This window comes from Oryctolagus cuniculus, chromosome 4 (genome assembly GCF_051225735.1).
Source record: "Oryctolagus cuniculus isolate XC-2025 breed Fujian yellow rabbit chromosome 4, ASM5122573v1, whole genome shotgun sequence".
NCBI lineage: Eukaryota > Metazoa > Chordata > Mammalia > Lagomorpha > Leporidae > Oryctolagus > Oryctolagus cuniculus.
Window position 1 is genome coordinate 2846118 of NC_142870.1, and position 19579 is coordinate 2865696.

The 19579-nt window shown below is 60.7% G+C and overlaps 1 long non-coding RNA gene across 1 annotated transcript; it reads right to left on the reverse strand.

Moving 5' to 3' along the window:
• Nucleotides 1–646: 646 nt before the first annotated feature.
• Nucleotides 647–19198, reverse strand: LOC149126872 (uncharacterized). The gene is made up of 2 exons (XR_016232214.1): nt 19006–19198; nt 647–1005 (listed from the first exon to the last, which is right to left on the reverse strand). It is a non-coding gene; the product is annotated as an uncharacterized LOC149126872 (long non-coding RNA).
• Between the last annotated feature and the right edge of the window lie 381 nt (nt 19199–19579).

Genomic DNA, 19579 nt, shown 5'->3' on the forward strand with positions numbered 1-19579 from the left:
AGAGTGAGGGGCAGGCTGAGCCCCCCCACCCCCCCACCTGTCTGTCCTAGAGTGAGGGGCAGGCTGGGCCCCCCACAGACACCCCACCTCTCAGGAGGCCTCAGGACACCTCCTTCCCGGGTCGCAAAGGAGGGGGCACAAAGATTTAAAAAAGAAACATTTGCACACCTTAATGCCAATCCGTATTTGCAATCTTTGTTAGTGCTTTCCCAAGAACCCCGCGTAGGGGAATGGGCTAAAAAGTCCTTGTAGGTGTGACCTTAACAGAAATAGCAGGAGCGAATTCCTTCCTGCTGCCACTCTCACCTCCCCCCCCCGCCCCTCCCTCCCTCTCCCCCTCCCCCCTCAGCCCCCTCCGCCTCCTCCTCTCCCTTTGCCTCTCCCCTCCTCTCCCCTCCCCTCCCCTCCCCTCCCCCTCTCCCTCCCTGTCCCTCTTCCTCCTCTCTCCCTCCCTCCCTTTCAAATTTTAAAATTGCTCAGTCTTCCTGGGGGGCCTTGGGTGGGAAGTCACCAGCTATGAGCAGGGCCTCTGCTCAACTCTTCTCGGATTATTTTTTTCAAATCAATTGACCTTTGATTGCATCATTAAAATACCACAAATGAGGCATAGACTCCGTGTTCCTGTTTGTACCTGGAACTGGACAGCTTTTTTTTTTTTTTTTTAAGATTCATTTTATTTATTTGAAAGAGTTACGGGAGAGAGAGACAGAGACAGAGAGAGAGAGAGAGGTCTTCCATCCGCTGGTTCTCTCCCCAATTGGCTGCAACCGCTGGAGCTGCGCCGATCCAAAGCCAGGAGCTTCTTCCGGGTCTCCCACGTGGGTGCAGGGGCCCAAGGACTTGGGCCATCTTCCACCGCTTTCCCAGCCATAGCAGAGAGCTGGATCAGAAGGGGAGCAGCTGGGACTCGAGCCCGTATGGGATGCCGGTGCCGCAGGCTGAGGCTTTACCCACTACGCCACAGTGCCAGTCCCAGGGTCATCACCTTCTTCAGCCCAGCAACTCCTGGAAGATTAGAACCCACGTCCTCACAGTAGCCCAGGAGCATGCACAGGGCCTTCCTTCCGCCCCCGCCCCCTGACCACAGCGGCCTGGCTGTCTCTCCAACAAACCTGGACCCTGGTGCTGGCTGCTCCCTCTACCTGCAGTGTTCTTCCTGGGCAGATCGGCCTGGCTCCCTCCCTGCAGTCCTGTCGCGTCCTGTCCCAGGAGGGGTGTAAAACTGCAAGCCCCGCACCCAGCCCAGCCGCCTCGTGTGGGGACCCTGCTCATCAGCGCTGTTTATACACGCAGCGTGCTGGGATGCTGTCAGCAGCAGAGCCAAGACGTTAGCTCACTTCCTGTCTCCCACAGCCAGCACACGTTCCCCCCACCCTGTTCCCACCAGCGGTAGCGTTTGTGCCCAGTGAGAGTATGATTTCTGCTTTCTTCCTCCTTTTTCCTTCCTTCCTTTTTAAGATTTATTTATTTGAAAGGCAGAGTTGCAGAGAGAAAGAGACAAAGAGAGAGAGGGCTTCCATCCGCTGGTTCACTCCCCAGTTGGCCACAACGGCCAAAGCCGAGCCGATCCGAAGCCAGGAGCCAGGAGCTTCCTCCAGGTCTCCCACGTGGGTGCAGGGGCCCAAGCACTTGGGCATCTTCCGCTGCCTTCCCAGGCCACAGCAGAGAGCTGGATCAGAAGTGGAGCAGCCGGGACTCAAACGGACGCCCATATGGGATGCCGGCCCTGCAGGTGGTGGCTTTACCCGCTGTGGCACAGCGCCGGCCCCAGGACTTCTGTTTTCTTCACTGATGAATACCAAGCACGTGTGCTTGTCCTGGCAAGAGACTGCTGGAAGCATGAACCAACGTTCCCAAAGGGCCATGTGTCCGTTGCCTACTGCTGTGTAAGGAGTTCTCGCAAAGCTAGTGGCTCAAGACTACACAGAGTTAAGATCTGGGGTCGGAGGTGCGGGCGTGGCTCCATGGTTCATCTGCCATGGGGACTCTCACTAAGTGTCAGCTGGGGCACGGTCTGCTGGGGAGGGGTTGGCTCCCACGTCCATGTGGCCATCGGAGCTGCGGTTCCTTGTGGGGGCTTGGCAGCTTGCTGGCCTTCAGGCCTTGCCACGTGGACTTCCACACGTGGACTTGCCATGTGGCAGCTTGTTTCATCAAAGCCACGGAGGAGGATGGAAGGAGGAGTCTGGAATCACGGCCGTGTCCCCCCTGCCCCCACCCCTGGCGCTGTATCAGGTTCCACGGGTCACAGGCAAGGCACAGGTGCTGTCCACACTCAGCAGGAGGGGACGACACAAAGGCACAGATTCCAGGAGATCACCGTGGCCGTCTCAGAGCCTGACCACACGTGGCGTATTCCTTTAGAAAGGCAGTGGCGCAGTGGCCAAAAGGGCCCTGGGCTTGTGTCCGAGGTCCCGTCGCGAGGGCCCGGCTCTGACGCTCGCCACGGGGATCCCACAGGGTTCTCTGACCTCCCTGGCATGCGTGGGATCATGCGGGGGGGCACGCTTCCTGTGGGAGGGGCCCCTCTGGAGGAACCACCCAGCCTGGCCCGAGGGTGCCCCGGCGCTTCCCCCCAAGCCTCCAGGATTCCTCAGTGAAGTCCTGTGGAGAGCTTGGTGGGCCCAAGCTCCCGCAAAGACCCTCCTCCTCCCGCAAAGACCCCACTAAGTGCACCGGGAAAATGGCAGCCACATCCAGGTCCAAATGCCACCAGTGTTAAGAAAAAAAATTGTTAAAGATTTATCTATTTATTGGGAAGGTAGAGTTATAGAGAGAGGGAGAGAGAGAGAGAGAGAGGGGGAGAGAGAGGCGGGGGGGGAGAGGTCTTCCACACGCTGCTTCACTCCCCAGTGGCCACAGCAGTCGGAGCTGGGCTGACCCGAAGCCGGGAACTTCCTCCAATGTTCCCACGAGGGTGCAGGGCCCCAGGACCTGGGCTGTCCTCCGTTGCTTTCCCCGGCCACAGCAGAGAGCTGGACTGGAAGAGGAGCAGCCGGGACTTGAGCGGGCGGCCCTATGGGATGCCCACACCGCAGGTGGTGGCTTTACCCGCTGCACCACAGCGCCGGCCCCAGAGGCCCCACCTCTTACCACAGTGGCACTTAAATGCCAACCTGGGTTTTGAAGGGGATGTTCAACCTTAGCCTCAGACTCTGTGCCCACCTGCCAGCCGGCTTGGCTCGGGCACCCGTGGCACTTGGCTTAACCCTCGTGCACAAGGCTTTGCCAATTTTCTGGATGAAAAAAGACACCTCGTGCCGGCCACCTGCTCCGGGATAGCCGTGCTGATGGCGGGCACGAAGCTCCTCAGGGTCTCCTGTATCTTCCGGGTCTCGGCCGCGGCCCCGGGCAGCCTCCGTCAGACGCCAGGCACCTGGAGCTGGCCTGTGCCCCGGGCCCCCAGCGGGCTGGGGTAGCGGTTCCCTTTGGGCCCAGCGCGGTAGCAGTGTGTGGCCCAGAAGCCCCACAATTCCCTGCCAGCAGTGAGGCCGCCCCGGCCGCCGCCCCGCTGCTGCTGTCTGAGGTCGGCCAGTCTCTGAAGTAGACTCGCAGGTGATTGGGGGTGTCACTTAAAAAAAAAAAAGAAAGAAACAAATACATTTCCCTCCCTCCCTCCCTCCCTCCCTCCCTCCTTCCTTCCTTCCTTCCTTTCTTTTCCTAATTTGAAAGAGAGAAATAAAGACAGAGAGGGACAGAGGGGTCTCCCACCTGCTGGCTCTTTCCCAGTGCCCACAGCAGCCAGAGGCCGGCCTGTGTCTGGGCTGAGTGGCGTCGGAGGAGACACCTGCGCTCGCCGCGGCCTGCTTCCACCTCCTGACCGTCACTCACGCTTCCTTTGGGTCTAGAAGTGGAACTGTTGGGTCAATCGGTAATTCTGTGACTGATTTTTTTTATAAAGGCTTATTTATTTATTTATTTTAAAGGCAGAGTAACAGAGAGGTAGAGACAGAGAGAGACAGTGAGGTCTTCCATCCACTGGTTCACTGCCCAGATGGCTGCAATGGCCAGGGCTGGGCCAGGAGCCAGGAGCTTCTCCTGGTCTCCCACGCGGGTGCAGGGACCGAAGCACTTGGGCATCTTCCACTGCACTCCCGGGCCACAGCAGAGAGCTGCGTGGAAGTGGAGCAGCCGGGGTTGGCATGGGGGCCACGAGGGATGGCGGCGTCGCACGGTGCCTCCACGCCGCCCCTCCGTTTAGCCTTTCCAGGAACCACAGAGGCCGCCGCAGCGGTGCCTGCGTTCCCGTTTCTCCACATCCCTGCCACACGGTTGCTTCCTGCTTCCTCGGTGGGTGGCAGCAGTGCCGGGGTAGGAGGTGGTCTCAATGGCATCTGCCATCCCTTGGTTTCAAATACCTTGATTGCGCCCCTACCCCACACTCAAGAGGTTGGGGTTAGGGTAAGGAGTTTCCTGAGCAGACGGTGGCGTTGGCGTCAGGGAGGTTAGCGGTGACTCCCAGCCCCACGGGCTCACGTCTGCAGGCCCCTGAGCACACACGGCTCTGCAGACATGGAAACAGAGTTCAGGGGCTGGCGCCGTGGCCCAGCGGCTGGAGTTCCCACCTGTATCCCACGTGGGTGCCGGTTCCTACCTTGGCTGCTCCACTTCCCGTCCAGCTCTCTGCTGTGGCCTGGGAAAGCAGCAGAAGATGGTCCAGGTGCTTGGGACCCTGCACCCACGTGGGAGACCTGGAGGAAGCTCCTGGGTCCTGGCTTCAGATCTGAATCAGCATAGTTCCAACTGTTGTGGCCAAGTGGGGAGTGAACCAGCAGATGGAAGACTCCCCTCTCTCTCTCTCTCTCTGTCTGTCTCTCAAATAAATAAATAAATATGTGTATATATTTAAAACAAAACAAACACAGAGAGCATGTTGCTTCAGCCGGGTCAGACGCTCAGTGCTCGGCCTGGTGTCTCTCAAAAGCCCACCCCGTGGCCACGTGGGCACTGACGCCACATCGGCGCAGTCCACTCCGTGGCACACAAAGCCACTGTTCCCGCTGTCGCGCCACGTGACTTTGCGACACGGCCATTTGGGAGCTGTTAATTCTCGGAGCCCCGCGGATCGCGCAGCGGGCGCCCGTGTCGCTGCGCACTATCAGAGCCGCAGCTGTTAACGGCACCGCCCGCCTCGGCAGGGACTTGAAGTGCTGGGAGAGGGTGCAGGCGCGGGGACGGAGCCATGTTTTCCGGAGCTGTGACTTTGGCTTGGCCTTTCAGTGTTACCGTTGACAGCACAGACCGTGTGGGGCCCTCGGGGTGGTAAACCTGCTTTGTTGCTTTGAAGGAGACCTCTGGCAAGGTCCCAAGTCTTTCACAGCCGAAAGTTTGGCAAACAGTTGTTCTTTGAAGCCAGAATGGTGTTCCGGGAAAAAAGCCAGCCACGAGTTGAGCTCACAGCCCAACAACCGGCCAGGCTCTCCGTCGCCCTTGGTCCACGCCCGAGGGGCTGCCTGGGCACCACCTGGCACGGCTTCCCCCACAGCTGTCCAAAAGGACGAGCCTTCAACGGCCAGGACTCAGTAAAGCGCGACAGTTAAGGACCACCAGGCCGCTTGTCCATGGCGAGGGCGCGGTGCACAGAACACAGAGTGACTGGGGGAGACTTCCCGCCCCCGCCGCCGCTGGTTTCTGTGCCGAGGGTCCACAGTTGGCCCCACCAGCACTGTCAGGCCAGCGTTGCAAACGTCAGCGAGGAGAGGGCCGGGCCTGTGTTAGCATGACTGTAAAAACGGCTCTGACCGTGCAGCCCCCGTGACCACGCCCGGAGCAACGTCATGGAGAGGAGCTGGGAGGCGGCCTTGTTGCGGGGAGGAAGGGGGTCTTGGACCCCACCTCTCTCCTCTTGCCCATCAGCCTGTACCTGGGAGCGGCTGAGGCGCGAGGTGCGAGGCCCCGGGACGCTGTCGATGCTAAGGGCAGTGTCACCAGCTTTGGAGTTCAGTGGGGTTCCCTTCTCACACAAGAGTACTTGGCAGAGTTTGTGGAGGACAGGGTCGAAAGTTAGCTTACGCTGCTGCAGAAATGTTGAACTGGCCTGGTGGTTCAGTCACGGGTCAGGACACCCACATCCTGCCTTCATTCGCTGGCTCCGGGTCGGTCCCAGCCTCCTGCTAACGTGCGCCCTGGGAGGCAGCGAGTGGCGAGTGGCGGCTCAAGGAGCTGGGGCCCTGCCCCCACACGGGAGAGCTGGACTGAGTTCCCGCCCCGGCTTCGGGCCCCTGCAGGTGTTTGGGGAGTGACCTGGACGACAGAAGCCCTGCCTCTCTTTCTCTATTTCTGTCTCTCTTTTTGCATCTCAAACAAATATATATTTTTTTTCAGTTTTGAAATCTGGGGCAGACATTACGGCACAGTGGGGCGAGCGCCTCTTGCAATGCCACATAGCGGCTCAGAGCGCAGGTTCGAGTCCCGGCTGCTCCACTTCGGACCCAGCTCCCTGCCAATGCACCTGGGAAGCAGCAGACAACGGCTCCAAAACTTGGGCTCCTGACACTCATGTGGGAGACCCAGGTGGAGTTCCTGGCTCCTGGCTCCAGCCTGTGCTGGTTCACTCCTCAAATGCCTGCAACGGCCCAGGCCGGGCCAGACCAAAGCCAGGAGCTCAGAACTCCATCTGGGTCCCCTGGGTGGGAGGCAGGGACTCGAGTACTTAGGCCATTGCCCTCTGCCTCCCCGGTGCGCAGTAGCAGGAAGCTGGAGTCAGGAGCGAAGCCAGGCTCACGCCCAGGCTCTCTCAGCAGGATGCGGGCATCCCGAGCCCACGCCCAGGCTCTCTCAGCAGGATGCGGGCATCCCCAGCCCACGCCCAGGCTCTCTGCGGCAGGACGCGGCCATCCCGAGCCGTGAGTGACTCGCTGCGCCTCCGTGAACTTCAGAGGCGCTGTGTACACTCCCCCAGGGTCCCAGACGCCACACGGCAGCAGCTGTCCCCAGACTGTCTATGCTGCGACTTCCTGACAAGGTGGAGGTACAGTGGAAACACGGCCACCGGCAGCCCAGCACGCCAGTCAGCAGTGGAGACCAACACCAGGGGCTGGCGGACAAGGTGGACAAGGCCTGGGGCCCCGGGCGGCAGCCGCGGAAGGGCGCGAGCCAGGCGGTCCCCAGCGTTTCCATTGCAGCCTCTAAGGACCCTCGGACAGGAGAGGCGCTCGGGGGAGGGGGTGAGAACGGTGACACACACGTGTCCTGCCAGCTCTGGTCTCTGCTGCCCTGGGACGGGACCGTGCTGTGTGTGTCCCCTTGGCCACTGTGCCCAGCTGAGTGGCCACAGAGAAATTAACATTTGAATGAGGAGCGCCTTGAGTGAGGTGGGTGATTTTCCATCCTGGACGTGGGACTCCTGCCCTCTGTTGGGGGCCAGAGAGAGAAGTCTGAGGCTCCAAAAGAGGGGGCCCGCCCCCAGGCCACCTGCAGTCTCCAACTGCATGAGGGTTGCGTGCTAGGATTGCCAACCTGCTGCCTGCCCGTACTGAGGCTGACTGAGACCCCAGAAGCCTGGGCAGGCTGAGCACTTGGGCTAAGGAACAGTGCAAGGTCTCAGAAGCTGCCTTAGAATAAGGTGTCCCCCGAGGTGGGTGGCCGGCACGCGGTCAATACGCCCCTTGGGACACTGGCGTCTTGTCTCAGGGCGCTGGGTGAAGCCCCGGCTCTGCTCCTGATCCAGCCTCCTGCCGGTGTGCGTCCTGGGAGGCAGCAGCTGCCGGCCCAAGTGCTTGGGCCCCTGCCACCCACGTGGGAGAGCTGGGTGGAGCTCCCGGCTCCTGGCTTTGGCCTGGCCCAGCTCTGACCCTTGTGGGCATTTGAGCAGAGAACCAGCAGGTGGAACTGTCTGTCTCTCCCTCCCGGTCACTCTGCCTTTCTTTTTCTGTTTTCTTTTCTTTCTTTCTTTTTTTTTTTTTTTTTTTGACAGGCAGAGTGGACAGTGAGAGAGAGAGACAGAGAGAAAGGTCTTCCTTTGCCGTTGGTTCACCCTCCAATGGCCGCTGCGGCCGGCGCGCTGCGGCCGGCGCACCGCGCTGATCCGATGGCAGGAGCCAGGAGCCAGGTGCTTTTCCTGGTCTCCCATGGGGTGCAGGGCCCAAGCACCTGGACCATCCTCCACTGCACTCCCGGGCCACAGCAGAGAGCTGGCCTGGAAGAGGGGCAACCGGGACAGAATCCGGCGCCCCGACTGGGACTAGAACCCGGGGTACTGGCGCCGCAAGGCGGAGGATTAGCCTAGTGAGCCGCGGTGCCGGCCTTTTTCTGTTTTCTCAACACCGTGGGTTTAATCGGAGTTGGGCCTGCAGGCTCAGGGTAGGAGGCTCCCCCTCGGCTCTACAGCAGGCTGACCCTGCGGGCCCCCTCCCGGCTCCCCAGCCCCATGCGCCCTGGCCGCACCTTGAAGACAGGGGCATCGCACTGCAGGGCCTCCTGTGCGTGCCTGTTGGTGACCGCCTGCGCGCGAGCCGGCGTCAGGCCCGCCGTGGGTGCCGCGGGCTGAGGCTCCCGCCCCGCGCGGCGTGCGCGCCCCGAAGCGGGTGGAGTTCTCCACCACGCTGGCTGGCTGCTCCTCGGTGCTGCCGGGGCAGGTGCTTCGGCTTGCGGAGGGCGCGGACCCGGTACTCGCAGCGCGGGAGCGGCGGACGCGGGCCAGGAGAGGCCGTTCGCTCGGGGGCACCCTCTGTCCCACCCTTCTCCACCGCCCGCTTGCCGGGTGGTGACCCTGGTCGGGGACTCTCGTCCTGGCTGGAGCCTCCGCAGAAGGAGCTGCCTTCACCTCCACGTTGGTGCTGGGTCTGCCCGGAGCTTCAGGAGGGAGAGGGCCGAGGGCGATCCCCGCTCAGAGCTCCCGCGCCCTCGCTTCTCCGGGAACTCGCCGCGGATCTGGCGCACGTCCACGGCTTCGTGGGAGGGGTCACTGGCCGGGGTGCGTGGACAGGAGCTTGTGGTGTGTGTCCAGGCCCCGCTACTGCCCCAGGAAGGCTGAGAATGCCAACATCCACAGCTTGGAGCTGGCCACACAGCGGCCCCGCCGCAGGGGTGCGAGGGGTGCACGGTGGGGTGGGGTGGGGTGGGGGTGCAGAGGGAGACTCAAGCGCCGCCCACAGGGGAGGGGCACATGGAACCGTGCACAGGCGCCCTCCTTGCTGACCCAGGCCCCACCGCTACCCCTGCAGAGCAGTGCTGGTGAGCGACTTCCTGTCTCGGGTCCATTCTGCCTTTCAAATGCGGAAATAAATCTCTTTAAAAAGTGAGGATGAAGAAGGCAGGGGTCAGCGCTGTGGTGTAGAGGGCACCATACGGGCACCGGGTTCTTGTGGGTTCATATCCCAGCTGCTCCACTTCCGATCAGCTCCCTGCTGAGGGCCTGGGAAAGCAGCAGAGGATGGACCAAGGGCTTGGCCCCTGCACCCGCGTGGGAGACCCGGAGGAAGCTCCTGGCTCCTGGGTCCAGCCTGGCTCAGCCCTGGCCGTTGTGGCCACTTGGGGAGTGAACCAGCAGATGGAAGACCTCTCTCTGTCTCCCTCTCCGTCTGTAACTCTGCCTCTCGAGTCAATAAGTAAACAACTTTTTAAGTGCTTGTGGATATTCCGGAGCTGGAAGGGCTCTCCCCACACCCTGTGCAGGGCAGAAAGCCGCACACCTGTGGTGCGGGCTGGGGGCATCTTTCCTTCTGCCTCTCTGGGTTCCCGTGGGGCCGCTGTGGCAGAGACAGACGGGCAAGAGAAAAAAGAAAGAGCAGTGTCCTGGTGTCTGTGTTTCCCGTGTGTGCCGGAGACACTCGGGGATGGGTGAACTCACTGAGCTGCCTCGGAGTCGGCTCAGGTCCCACCTCTCTGAGACACAGGACGGAGGGCGTGGGGCAGCCTGGTGGGAAGGGGGTGTTGTTTGTTAGGCAGGCTGGCTGCCCGGTGGCCTCTTCCTAATGCAGGGCCACCTTCCCCCGGTCAGCCAGTTCTCGGAGCCCTCCTCCCGCCGGGCGGGCACATCCTAGTCCCCCGATGGCCGGTGCTGTCTCTACTTCCAACGTGGACCAGGGCGGGCATGTGTCTGCCTGTGGCGGGGACGCTGCTTAACAGACAGCTGCCGCTGGGGGCGCCCGCATCCCACCCAGAGTGCCTGGGCTCGGCCCTGCCCCTGCTTCTGACCCGACTTCCTGCTGGTGTGCAACCTGGGATGAGCGACCAGTGCCAACCACTGCCAGGCTCTGGGGAGTGAACCAGTGCACGGGAGCCCTGTCTCTCCCCGTCTCCGCCTCTCCGTGTGCAAGGATCGCAAAGTGCTACCCAGCAAAGATCTTTAGAAGGTTGTTGACCGGCTTGATGGAAATAATTTATGACTGGCCTAGCTTCGGCGGGATGTCCACAGAAGTTTCTGAAGTTTCAAGCACTTTTACTCATGCTGAGATCCCCCCCACCGGGTCTCGTCTACACCGTCTTCTTATCCCACAAGTGGGGGTTTGCTAAGCAAAGGTCGCCAGCGGCCCTGAGCGCCCCACGGCTTCTGTGGGCGCCTGTGTGTTTCGTGCTGTCAGGAAAGCTGGGGGCCGGCGCTGTGGCCCAGCGGGTGAAGCTGCCGCCTGCAGTGCCAGCGTCCCTTATGGGCGCCAGTTCAAATCCCAGCTGCTCCACTTCCGATCCAGCTCTCTGCCCCGGCCTGGGAAAACAGCAGAGGATGGTCCAAGTGCTTGGGCCCCTGCACCCACGAGGGAGACCTGGAAGAAGCTCCTGGCTCCTGGCTTCAGCCTGGCCCAGCCCTGGCCATTGTAGCCATCTGGGGCGTGAACCCGCAGATGGAAGACCTCTCTCCCTCCACCCCCTCGTGTGTGTGTGTGTGTGTGTGTGTGTGTCTCCCTCTCTATTCTTTTCAAATACATAATAATAAATCTTTAGAAACACTTGCACCAAGACAGACTGACCTCTGGATGCTAGTTCTGCACGAGCTACTGGAAGCCCTCCGTTAAAGCCGTCACCTCACGGGACCCGCACCGCGTGCCCCACCAGGCTTCTCAGCTTCCCACAGGGTGCCGGCGAGTCACGGAAACACCGCGCAGCTTCTGCCAGCCCTGGGTTTCACTCCCCGTGCCCGCTGCCTCCGGGAACCCGTGGTTGCGGATAAAGCCTCTGCTGGTTGGCGTTTAGGAAGCTGGAATGACACACAGGTGTCTGCAGAGGTCGGCTCTGGACACCGAGGCCGCCACGGCGCAGGCGCGTTTCCTGCAGCACCGGCTGGCCCAGGTGCGCTGCGCGTCCCCCACGCCACGAGCCAGTCCTGCCCGTAGCAGCCCAGGCTCGGAGACTTCTACCCTGGTGCCGTCTCCCAGGCGACAGTCCCTCAGGTGTCACGTAGCATCTGAGGGCGGTAAAGCCCGAGCGGCCTTAGAGCCACGGGGTCCTCGCGCGCTGGCAGGACCCGTGTCCCGGGAAATCTTCGTATTCTTCAAGGTGGGGAGAAAAGTACGACGCATTTCTGTGTGTTCAGCTTTCGATGGGAATCATTCAAACCGCGTCCCTTTATTTCATGTATTTTCTACCCTTTTATCCCTTAAGTCTTTTTTTTTTTTTAAGATTTATTTAATTATTTGAAAGTCAGAGTTACAGAGAAAGAGAGATCTTCCATCTGTTGGTTCACTCCCCGGATGGCTGCAAGAGCCGGAATTGGCCAGGATGAAGCCAGGAGCCAGGAGCTTCTTCCAGGTCTCCCACGTGGGTGCAGGGGCCCAAGCACTTGGCCCATCCTCCACTGCTTCCCCAGGCCACAGCAGGGAGCTGGATCGGAAGTAAAGCAGCCGGACTAGAACCAGTGCCCACGTGGGATCCCAGCCATGGCGGTACAGCACTGCAGCAGAGCCGGGCGTTACCAATCCTAAGAGAGTGGAAGCCAAGAATCTCGCTGTGAGGAGTCAGGGGGCCGCCACAAGGGGGTTGCCGTGCTCCGGGAGCCGCAGCAGCGCCGGCCAAAGGTCTCTCCTGAATGACAGGCACACCTGCCACCTCCCGGGGGACTGACGCTGACGAGTTACGCAGATTTATGTCAGTCCATGTGTGTTCCAGAGGACTCAGAGTTTACTCTCTGGAGCTTAAAATCAGAATCCCTTTCGGGTCGGCGCTGTGGCATAGTGGGCCAAGCCTCCGCCTGCAGTGCCGGCATCCCATATGGGCACTGGTTTGAGTCCCGGCTGCTCCACTCGTGGCCTGGGAAAGCAGTGGAAGATGGCACAAGTCCTTGGGCCCCTGCCCCCATGAGAGACATGGAAGAAACACCTGGCTCCCGGCTTTGTATTGGCTCAGCTCTGGCGTGGTGGCCATGTGGGGAGTGAACCAGCGGAAAGACCTTTCTCTCTGTCTCTCCCTCTCACTGTATGTAACTCTACCTCTCAAATAGATAAAAAAGTCTTTTTAAAAAATCAGAATCCCTTTAAAGAATAAACAGGAAGCTGAACTCCTTACGTGTCCTTATGAGATTTAAAATCCAAGAGCAGGCGTTTGGTGCGCTGGTTGGCACCCACGTCAGCGCCCGGGGTCCTGCTCCCCGTGTCGGCTTCCTGCCGCGTGCACCCCGGGAGGCAGCGCTGATGGCTCAGTAGTTCTGCCCCGCCAGCCCTGTGGGTGACCCGGGTGGAATTCTGGGTGCTGAGGGCCTCTGAGGAGTGACCCCGCTGATGGGCGGTTTCCCTTCCGTCTGCCTCACATATGTGGAATAAACAAACATGGAGTTTAAATCGGGCATAAGCAATACACGTGTGACCCTTTGTTCGCCCGCAACCCTGATCCCAGCCCTGCTGTGGCGTCCACCCCGGCTCCCTGTGCAGCGGTCCCAGCCAGCACCACCACCGCTGACGCGGGACCCGCAGGCCCCGGTGTGGCCCCGGCGGGCAGGAGGCTGCCTGGGATGCTCTCTGCCGCCCGGCAGCGCCTGGGAAGGGGCAGCCGATTAACCAGCCCGTTGCCTGCTCCTATCAGTACGCGAGGCTGCGAGCTTGGAAGCCCTTTGGGAGCTGAGGGTCTGTGGCACCGGCTCTGGTGAGGGCTCCCTCGTCTGCGGCACACCTGGCAATGGCCCCACACTGGCAGGAGGGGCAGGGGCAGCCCGGTGAGCTCCCACGAGGCCCCACCGCCTCTCAACACTGCCACACTGGAGACCCTTGGGGGCCGCACTCAGCCCCCATCCAAACCCCAGCAGCTGGCTGCTGCCCCGCTTCCTGGCAGGGAGCCTGGGCTCCAGGGAGTCCCCGAGTGACAGGGAGTGGGAGACGCTGACCACACCAGCGCTGACACTCGTGCGTTGACGCCTGTGGGCAGCTCGGGGTGGGGCCGCTCGCTCTGGAAGGACCAGCTGAGGGCTGCACCTTATCAGACCCGACCGGGAGCAGCGGAGGCCGGAGACCCAGTGCATCGTCCCTACAGGGGGGGCGGGGCCCCGGGGAGAACTGCAGCTCAGAGACCAGCTGCCGGGTGGGCGACCCCAGGCCCCCCATTCTCGTACTGTCCTTTGTTTACCTGAGGGCACCCGCCGAGGGGACACAGGTGCCCGCCGTCTCCTCACTGGCATCTCCTTCGGCTCCGAGGGCCCACAGGGGAGGGAGCCTGGCCTCCGTGCACCCCACGCCCACCCCTGCCTCCGAGGTGGGGCCAGGCCGTGTCTGCTTCCAGTGGTCAGCGCGGCGTCCACAAGGGAAGCAGACACCAGAGACCAGGGCGCGGCCTGCTTCGCTCGGGCTCCTGGGAAAGCCACACCCACCGACACCCGCTCTTCCCGCGTGGCTGTCTCCCTCGCTGCCGCTCAGCCGCCCTGCCCGGTCCGGACGCCTGGGTGACCCTCCTGGGGAAGCCCGGCGGCCTCACTGCAGTGCACGGCAAAGCGTGCGGCTCCCAGGGCGCTAACGGGGGCGGGGCTTCACTGTGTCCAGAGCTGCTGCAAAGTTGTGAAGGATTAAAAACCAGTTCATTTGAAAGGCAGAGCCAGAGCGACAGAGGGAGGGGTGAGGGAGGGGAGAGAGAGGGAGGGAGAATGAGAATCTTGTATCCACTGGTTCACTCCCTAAAAGGCCTCAATAGCCGGGGCTGGGCCTGGCGGAAGCCAGGAGCCAGGATCACCAGCCTGGTCTCCCACGCGGGTGCAGGGGCCCAGGGACCTGAGCCGTCTCCACTGCCTTCCCGGGAGTAACAGCGGGGAGCTGGGTTAGGAGCGGAGCACCTGTGTATTGAACCAAAACTCAGAAGTGGGATCAGAGGGTGGCTTAACCTGCCGCCCCACAGGCCCTCTGCAAGCCCAGCCCCCCGCAGAGCACCCCCCCCCCGCAAGCCCAGACCCCCGCAGAGCACCCCCCTCCACAAGACACTCCATTGCAGACACCTGGAGTGGATCTCTCCCCGCTCTCTGCCAGCCCAGGCCCCTGTAGAGCACCCCCCTGCAACCCCCCCCCCAAGCCCGGCCCCCCGCAGAGCACCCCCCCAAGACACTCCACTGCAGACACCTGGAGTGGATCTCTCCCCGCCCTCTGCAAGCCAGCCCCCTGTAGAGCACCCCCCGCAAGCCCCCCCTGCAAGCCCAGCCCCCCGCAGAGCACCCCCCCACAAGACACTCCACTGCAGACACCTGGAGTGGATCTCTCTGGGAGTCCCGCGGTCACACTCCCCTCCTGAGCGCAGCGGTGCTGTGAGCTTGCTGGGGCCTCCCCAGGGAGGGGGGCGGGGTGTCCACCTGGGCTTCACATACAACAGAAATCCACCCCCCAGTGCTGGAGGCGGGAAGCCGGGTGAGCACACTCGGGCGGCGGGGCCTGGTTCCCTGGCGCTGACACAGGAGCTGGTCCGAGTGTGAGCCCGTGTGGCCAGCCCGCTGCCCGCACACAGGAACCCTGTTCCGCTCATGCAGCTCCAAGAGGGCCCGTGAGGGGTGGCCGTGGACTCCAGCGGCTGTGTCCAGACGGGCAGGCTCGGAGGACGTCAGGTCCAGCCAAGCCTCAGGTGCAGCGTCACAGAGCGGTCCTGACACTGGGTGACCAGGACAGTCCTCAGTGCTGAGAGACCAGCACTGCCCGGCTCCTTGGACACTGAGTGACCAGCACCGTCCAGCTCCCCGGTGACTGGGTGACCAGCACTGCCCGGCTCCCCGGGGACTGAGTGACCAGCACTGCCCGTCTCCCTGGGAACTGAGTGACCAGCACTGCCTGGCTCCCCGGGGACTGCGTGACCAGCACCGTCCGGCTGCTCGGACACTGCCAGGTGAGTGCCAGGGACCCAGTCGTGTGCGGCATCACTGCCCTCCCCCTCCCCAGGTGCATACGAGCAGAGAACAGAGATGGGAGCCAGAGCTGGGAGTCCAGTCAGGCATGCACGAGGGGCGCGGGAACCGGACGTGCTGGGGCCTCCATTAGTCCTACACGTGGGGCGCAGGAACCGGACGTGCTGGGGCCCCCTATTTTAGTCCTCTACATTGCGCAGGCACTGCAAGTGCCTGGGCCCCACCCCTCATTTCAGTCCTCTCTCTGGCCAGGTGACCCCTTTAATACTGGAGCATGTGTCACCCTGCTCGCACTGGCCGCCCTCCACAAGCTAAGGAGGCTCCCTTGTTGCCAGGTCATTGAAGAAAACCCAGGGGCCGGGGCTGCGGCTCAGCCAGGGAAGCTGGGTGAGCCACCGTCCGCAGCGCCTCCGTCCCACAGGGCTGCCAGTTCCCATGCCGGCTGCTCCACCTCTGCTCCCGCTCCTGGGACAGCACCTCAGGGTGGCCCGGGCGCTTGGGCCCCTGCACCCACGAGGGAGACCCAGAAGCTCCTGGCTCTGGCCTGGCCCAGCCTTGGCCATTGCAGCCATTTGAGGTGTGAACCAGTGGATGAAGACCTCTCTGTCTCTCTCACTCTGCACAATAGAAGAAGAAATAGAAACAGAAGAGAATGCGAAGCAGAGACTCCCTTGGGCCCGACCGACAAGGCACGCCGCCTCTGCTCTGACAGAACACACCCACCTGGCGTCCCCGCCACCTCAGGCATCCTCCCGGGAGGGCAGTGGGCTCTGCGGCGCCCGTTCTATCGCTTCCTGTGTGCTCACACCGGCACCCTAGGCAGGGAGCTGCAACTCAGCCAGCAGCGCTCTAAAGGTATGAACGTCCCAAACCAGCAGCAGGTCAGCCCCGAGGGTGCAGTCAGAGGGCGGGGAGGGTGCAGTCAGGGGGCGGGGAGAACCTGGGATAGGCGAGGGCTGGGCCTGACCAGCACACAATCTCCAGCAGTCCAAGGGCATTAGGGCCAGATGTTACGGGAGCAAAGGTTCTGGCGACAGGAAGAACAGGAGAGGAAGCGTACACACAGCAGACTCACAGAATGACAATTGCTCTAAGTAGCACTCGGACCTCAGAATCAGCCCTTAATGCATCCTGGTCTAGCTGAAAAGCCCACGAGAGCATTTCAGCCATGGGAAGCCAAGCCACTGAGGCAAAAATATTTTACATGAAGGATCTCAGTGAGAGACCCCAGTGGAAAGGGGCCATCAAAGAAGGAGGCACTTTCTTCTGAAGGGAGGCGAGACCGTCCACTTTGCCCATGGCCTTGTCTAAATACTGACGGAGACTGTGGATTCAAAAGGCTTCCACAGCCTTGGTAGCTCACGTCAAGAGTTGTGGGTGGGGCTGGTGCTATGGTGCAGGTTAATCATCCCATTGGCCACTGGTTCTAGACCCGGCTGCTCCTCTTCCGATCCAGCTCTCTGCTATGGCCTGGGAGGGCGGTGGAGGATGGCCTAGGTCCTTGGGCTCCTGCGCCCACACTGGGGACCCGGAGGAACCTCCTGGCTTCGGATCAGCTCAGCTCCACCCACTGCAGCCATTTGGGGAGCGAACCATGGACTGAAGACCTCTCTCTGTAACTTTGCCTCTTAAATAAATGGATAAAACTAAAAAAAAAAAAAAAAAAAAAAAAAGCCTCAGGTGGTCACTGACATCCTACATAGGAGTGTTGTTAAATCAACAACGGGAGTCACTGTGCACTTACTCCTTGTGCAGGACCTCTGTCCTCAAAGAGTGGGATTATGAGAGTTAACTGTAAAACCAACGCACAAGGATTTACTTCACTTTAACGCATTAAGTGAAGGGTACTTTCTACACCTCCTAAGCTATAGTTATGTCTAAGTGCTCGCAAAACAGGAACAATTCTTGGGTTCTTCTTCAAAGTTAATTAAGTTTCTCAAAAAAAAAAAAAATATATATATATATATTAAACCTCAGAAAGGTTTCCTTCTATTGAATTAAAATGTACCTTTTTATCCCTTATTATAAACATTATCCTTTTGGTGTTCTACTGCACATCAGGGTAACAACAGTTAACAACAGCAGACTGCATTTTTCTAAATAGCTAGAAGAAAGACTTTTGAATGTTCACACTACGAGAAATCTTGAATATATGAGTGATGGATGCTCGTTATCCTAATTTTATCATTAAGATGTATGCATGTACTGAAATATTATATTGTACCCCATAAATATGTACAATTATCGTTTGTCCATAAATACAAATAATCTAATAAAAACAGAGGAGGTAAAGTGACTACCTCTGCTAACACCCGTATTACGCGGGCGACAGATCTGGCAGGGGTGACAGCACGTGACCCACAGGGTGTCCCTGGAGTAACACGGCGACTACAGGCAGACGGCACGGACTCTGCGGGCCACCACACGGGGCCCCGGGGTCGCGATGCCCAAGGACCCGCCTCTGGGAGGCGGAGGGAGTGCACCCTGCTCCCAGCAGCCCGAGTCCGGCCCAACGGGACCAGCTCCCAAGGACCAAGTTTGTCCTGTGAGGCTTCATCTTTAATGGGTACACAGGTACCCATTAAACACACCCCGGCCATGGAAGAACTCCGCCTGAGGCAGTCAGTCTGGGACACGTGGCTTCACACCCCCAGCGCACCTCCACGTCACAGGGGCTCCTCGAGCTAGTAAATCAAAGAGCAAACCAAACTCCCAACAGTGGGGTACCCGGCCCGGGCGATGCAGACGGGGCCTGCACAGCCCGCGAGCCACACGGACCCCTCTTCTGTACAATGGCCCCGCCTCAGCGACTGTTACAGCAACAGCAGGTGGACCAGCACCAAGGAGACCGACTGCGGGTACAGCCACCGCCTGTGAGGCTGGCATCCCCTGTGGGCGCCGGTTTGTGTCCCCAGTGTTACTTCTGATCCAGCTCCCTGCTAAGGGCCTGGGAGAAGCAGCGGAACCCGAGGGAGCGCCCGGTTCCTCCTGACGTCAGCCTGAGCCCGGGCGAGCAGGGCCACGTGCGGCGAGCCAGCAGAGGATGATCTCATCTCTCCTGTCATCTTGCAATCTTACACAAGAAACCTGCGCACTCACTGGTCACCTCGAGCAGGAAGCAGCCAGACGACACGGAAGCGAGCAGACTGCGGCGGCCCACCTCCCACTGTGCGTCTGGGGCTGCGGCCCCTTTCTGTCATAACTGAGACAGTGACAGAGGAACCGCTGAGCCGCCGAGCCCCTGCGTGGGACAGACCTGGCAGACGACCGCCGGCTGTCAATTCTCCCCCTTTTCTTGACTCCTTTAAGAAGTGTGGGCTTAGAGAAAGGTGACTCCCAGGACGCTGTCTGGAGTTTGCCTGAGCTGACAGAGGCCAAGGAGAATTCAGACGCGGTACCACCCAGAGAGAGCCGTGAACAAGGCGAATCGTGCGCCCACGGCACGGCTGCGGCACCCACGGCATGGCTGCTCTCGGCAGCTACGGCCCCGCCTACGTCTGCCCAGACTGCTGGCCGTCCCACCTCGCCATACACACAAGCCGTCCTCAAGAGTACCTAAAGCCACAGCGCGGGAGGTGCCCCGGCCTAGCCAGAGACGCCGAGCCCTGGGCCTGGCTGTCACTGGGCCGCCGACTGTCCCTCTTCCCACCACTGCCCTGCCGTCAGATCCTGTGGAGGGAACAAAGCGAACTGCGCTTTCCTGCCGAGACGCTATGGCCGACACGGGCATTTCTTCGCAAAGCAGCGACAAACTCCTATTTCTGACTTACCAAAAACCAGAAGTCACCGCTACCCTTCTGAGGCCCGGCTCTGACGAGCATGCGGTCACCCCATGCTGCAGCGGGCAGGACCACAGGCCTGAGGTGCAGACCCTCCCCACTGCTGCTCGTTCCGTGAGCCCAAAGCCCCCAACCAACCCCAAGCACATGTGGAGCGCATCAGCAGGTGCTGGGACGCCTCCACTGTGACAGGGAACCCGAGCCCACACCCACACCCACACCACAGTCACTACACACCCACACACACACACATACCCCCACCACACCCCCACCAATCATAGTCACTACACACCCACACCACACCCACCACCAATCATAGTCACTACACACCCACACCATAGTCACTACACACCCACACACCATAAACCATACACTACACACACACCACAAATCAGTCACCACACACCCATACCACAAATCATAGACACTACACACCCACACCCACACCATAGTCACTATACACCCACACACCACAAACCATACAGTCACTACACACCCACCACACATCATAGTCACTACACACCCACACACCACAAACCATAGTCACTACACACCCACCACCACA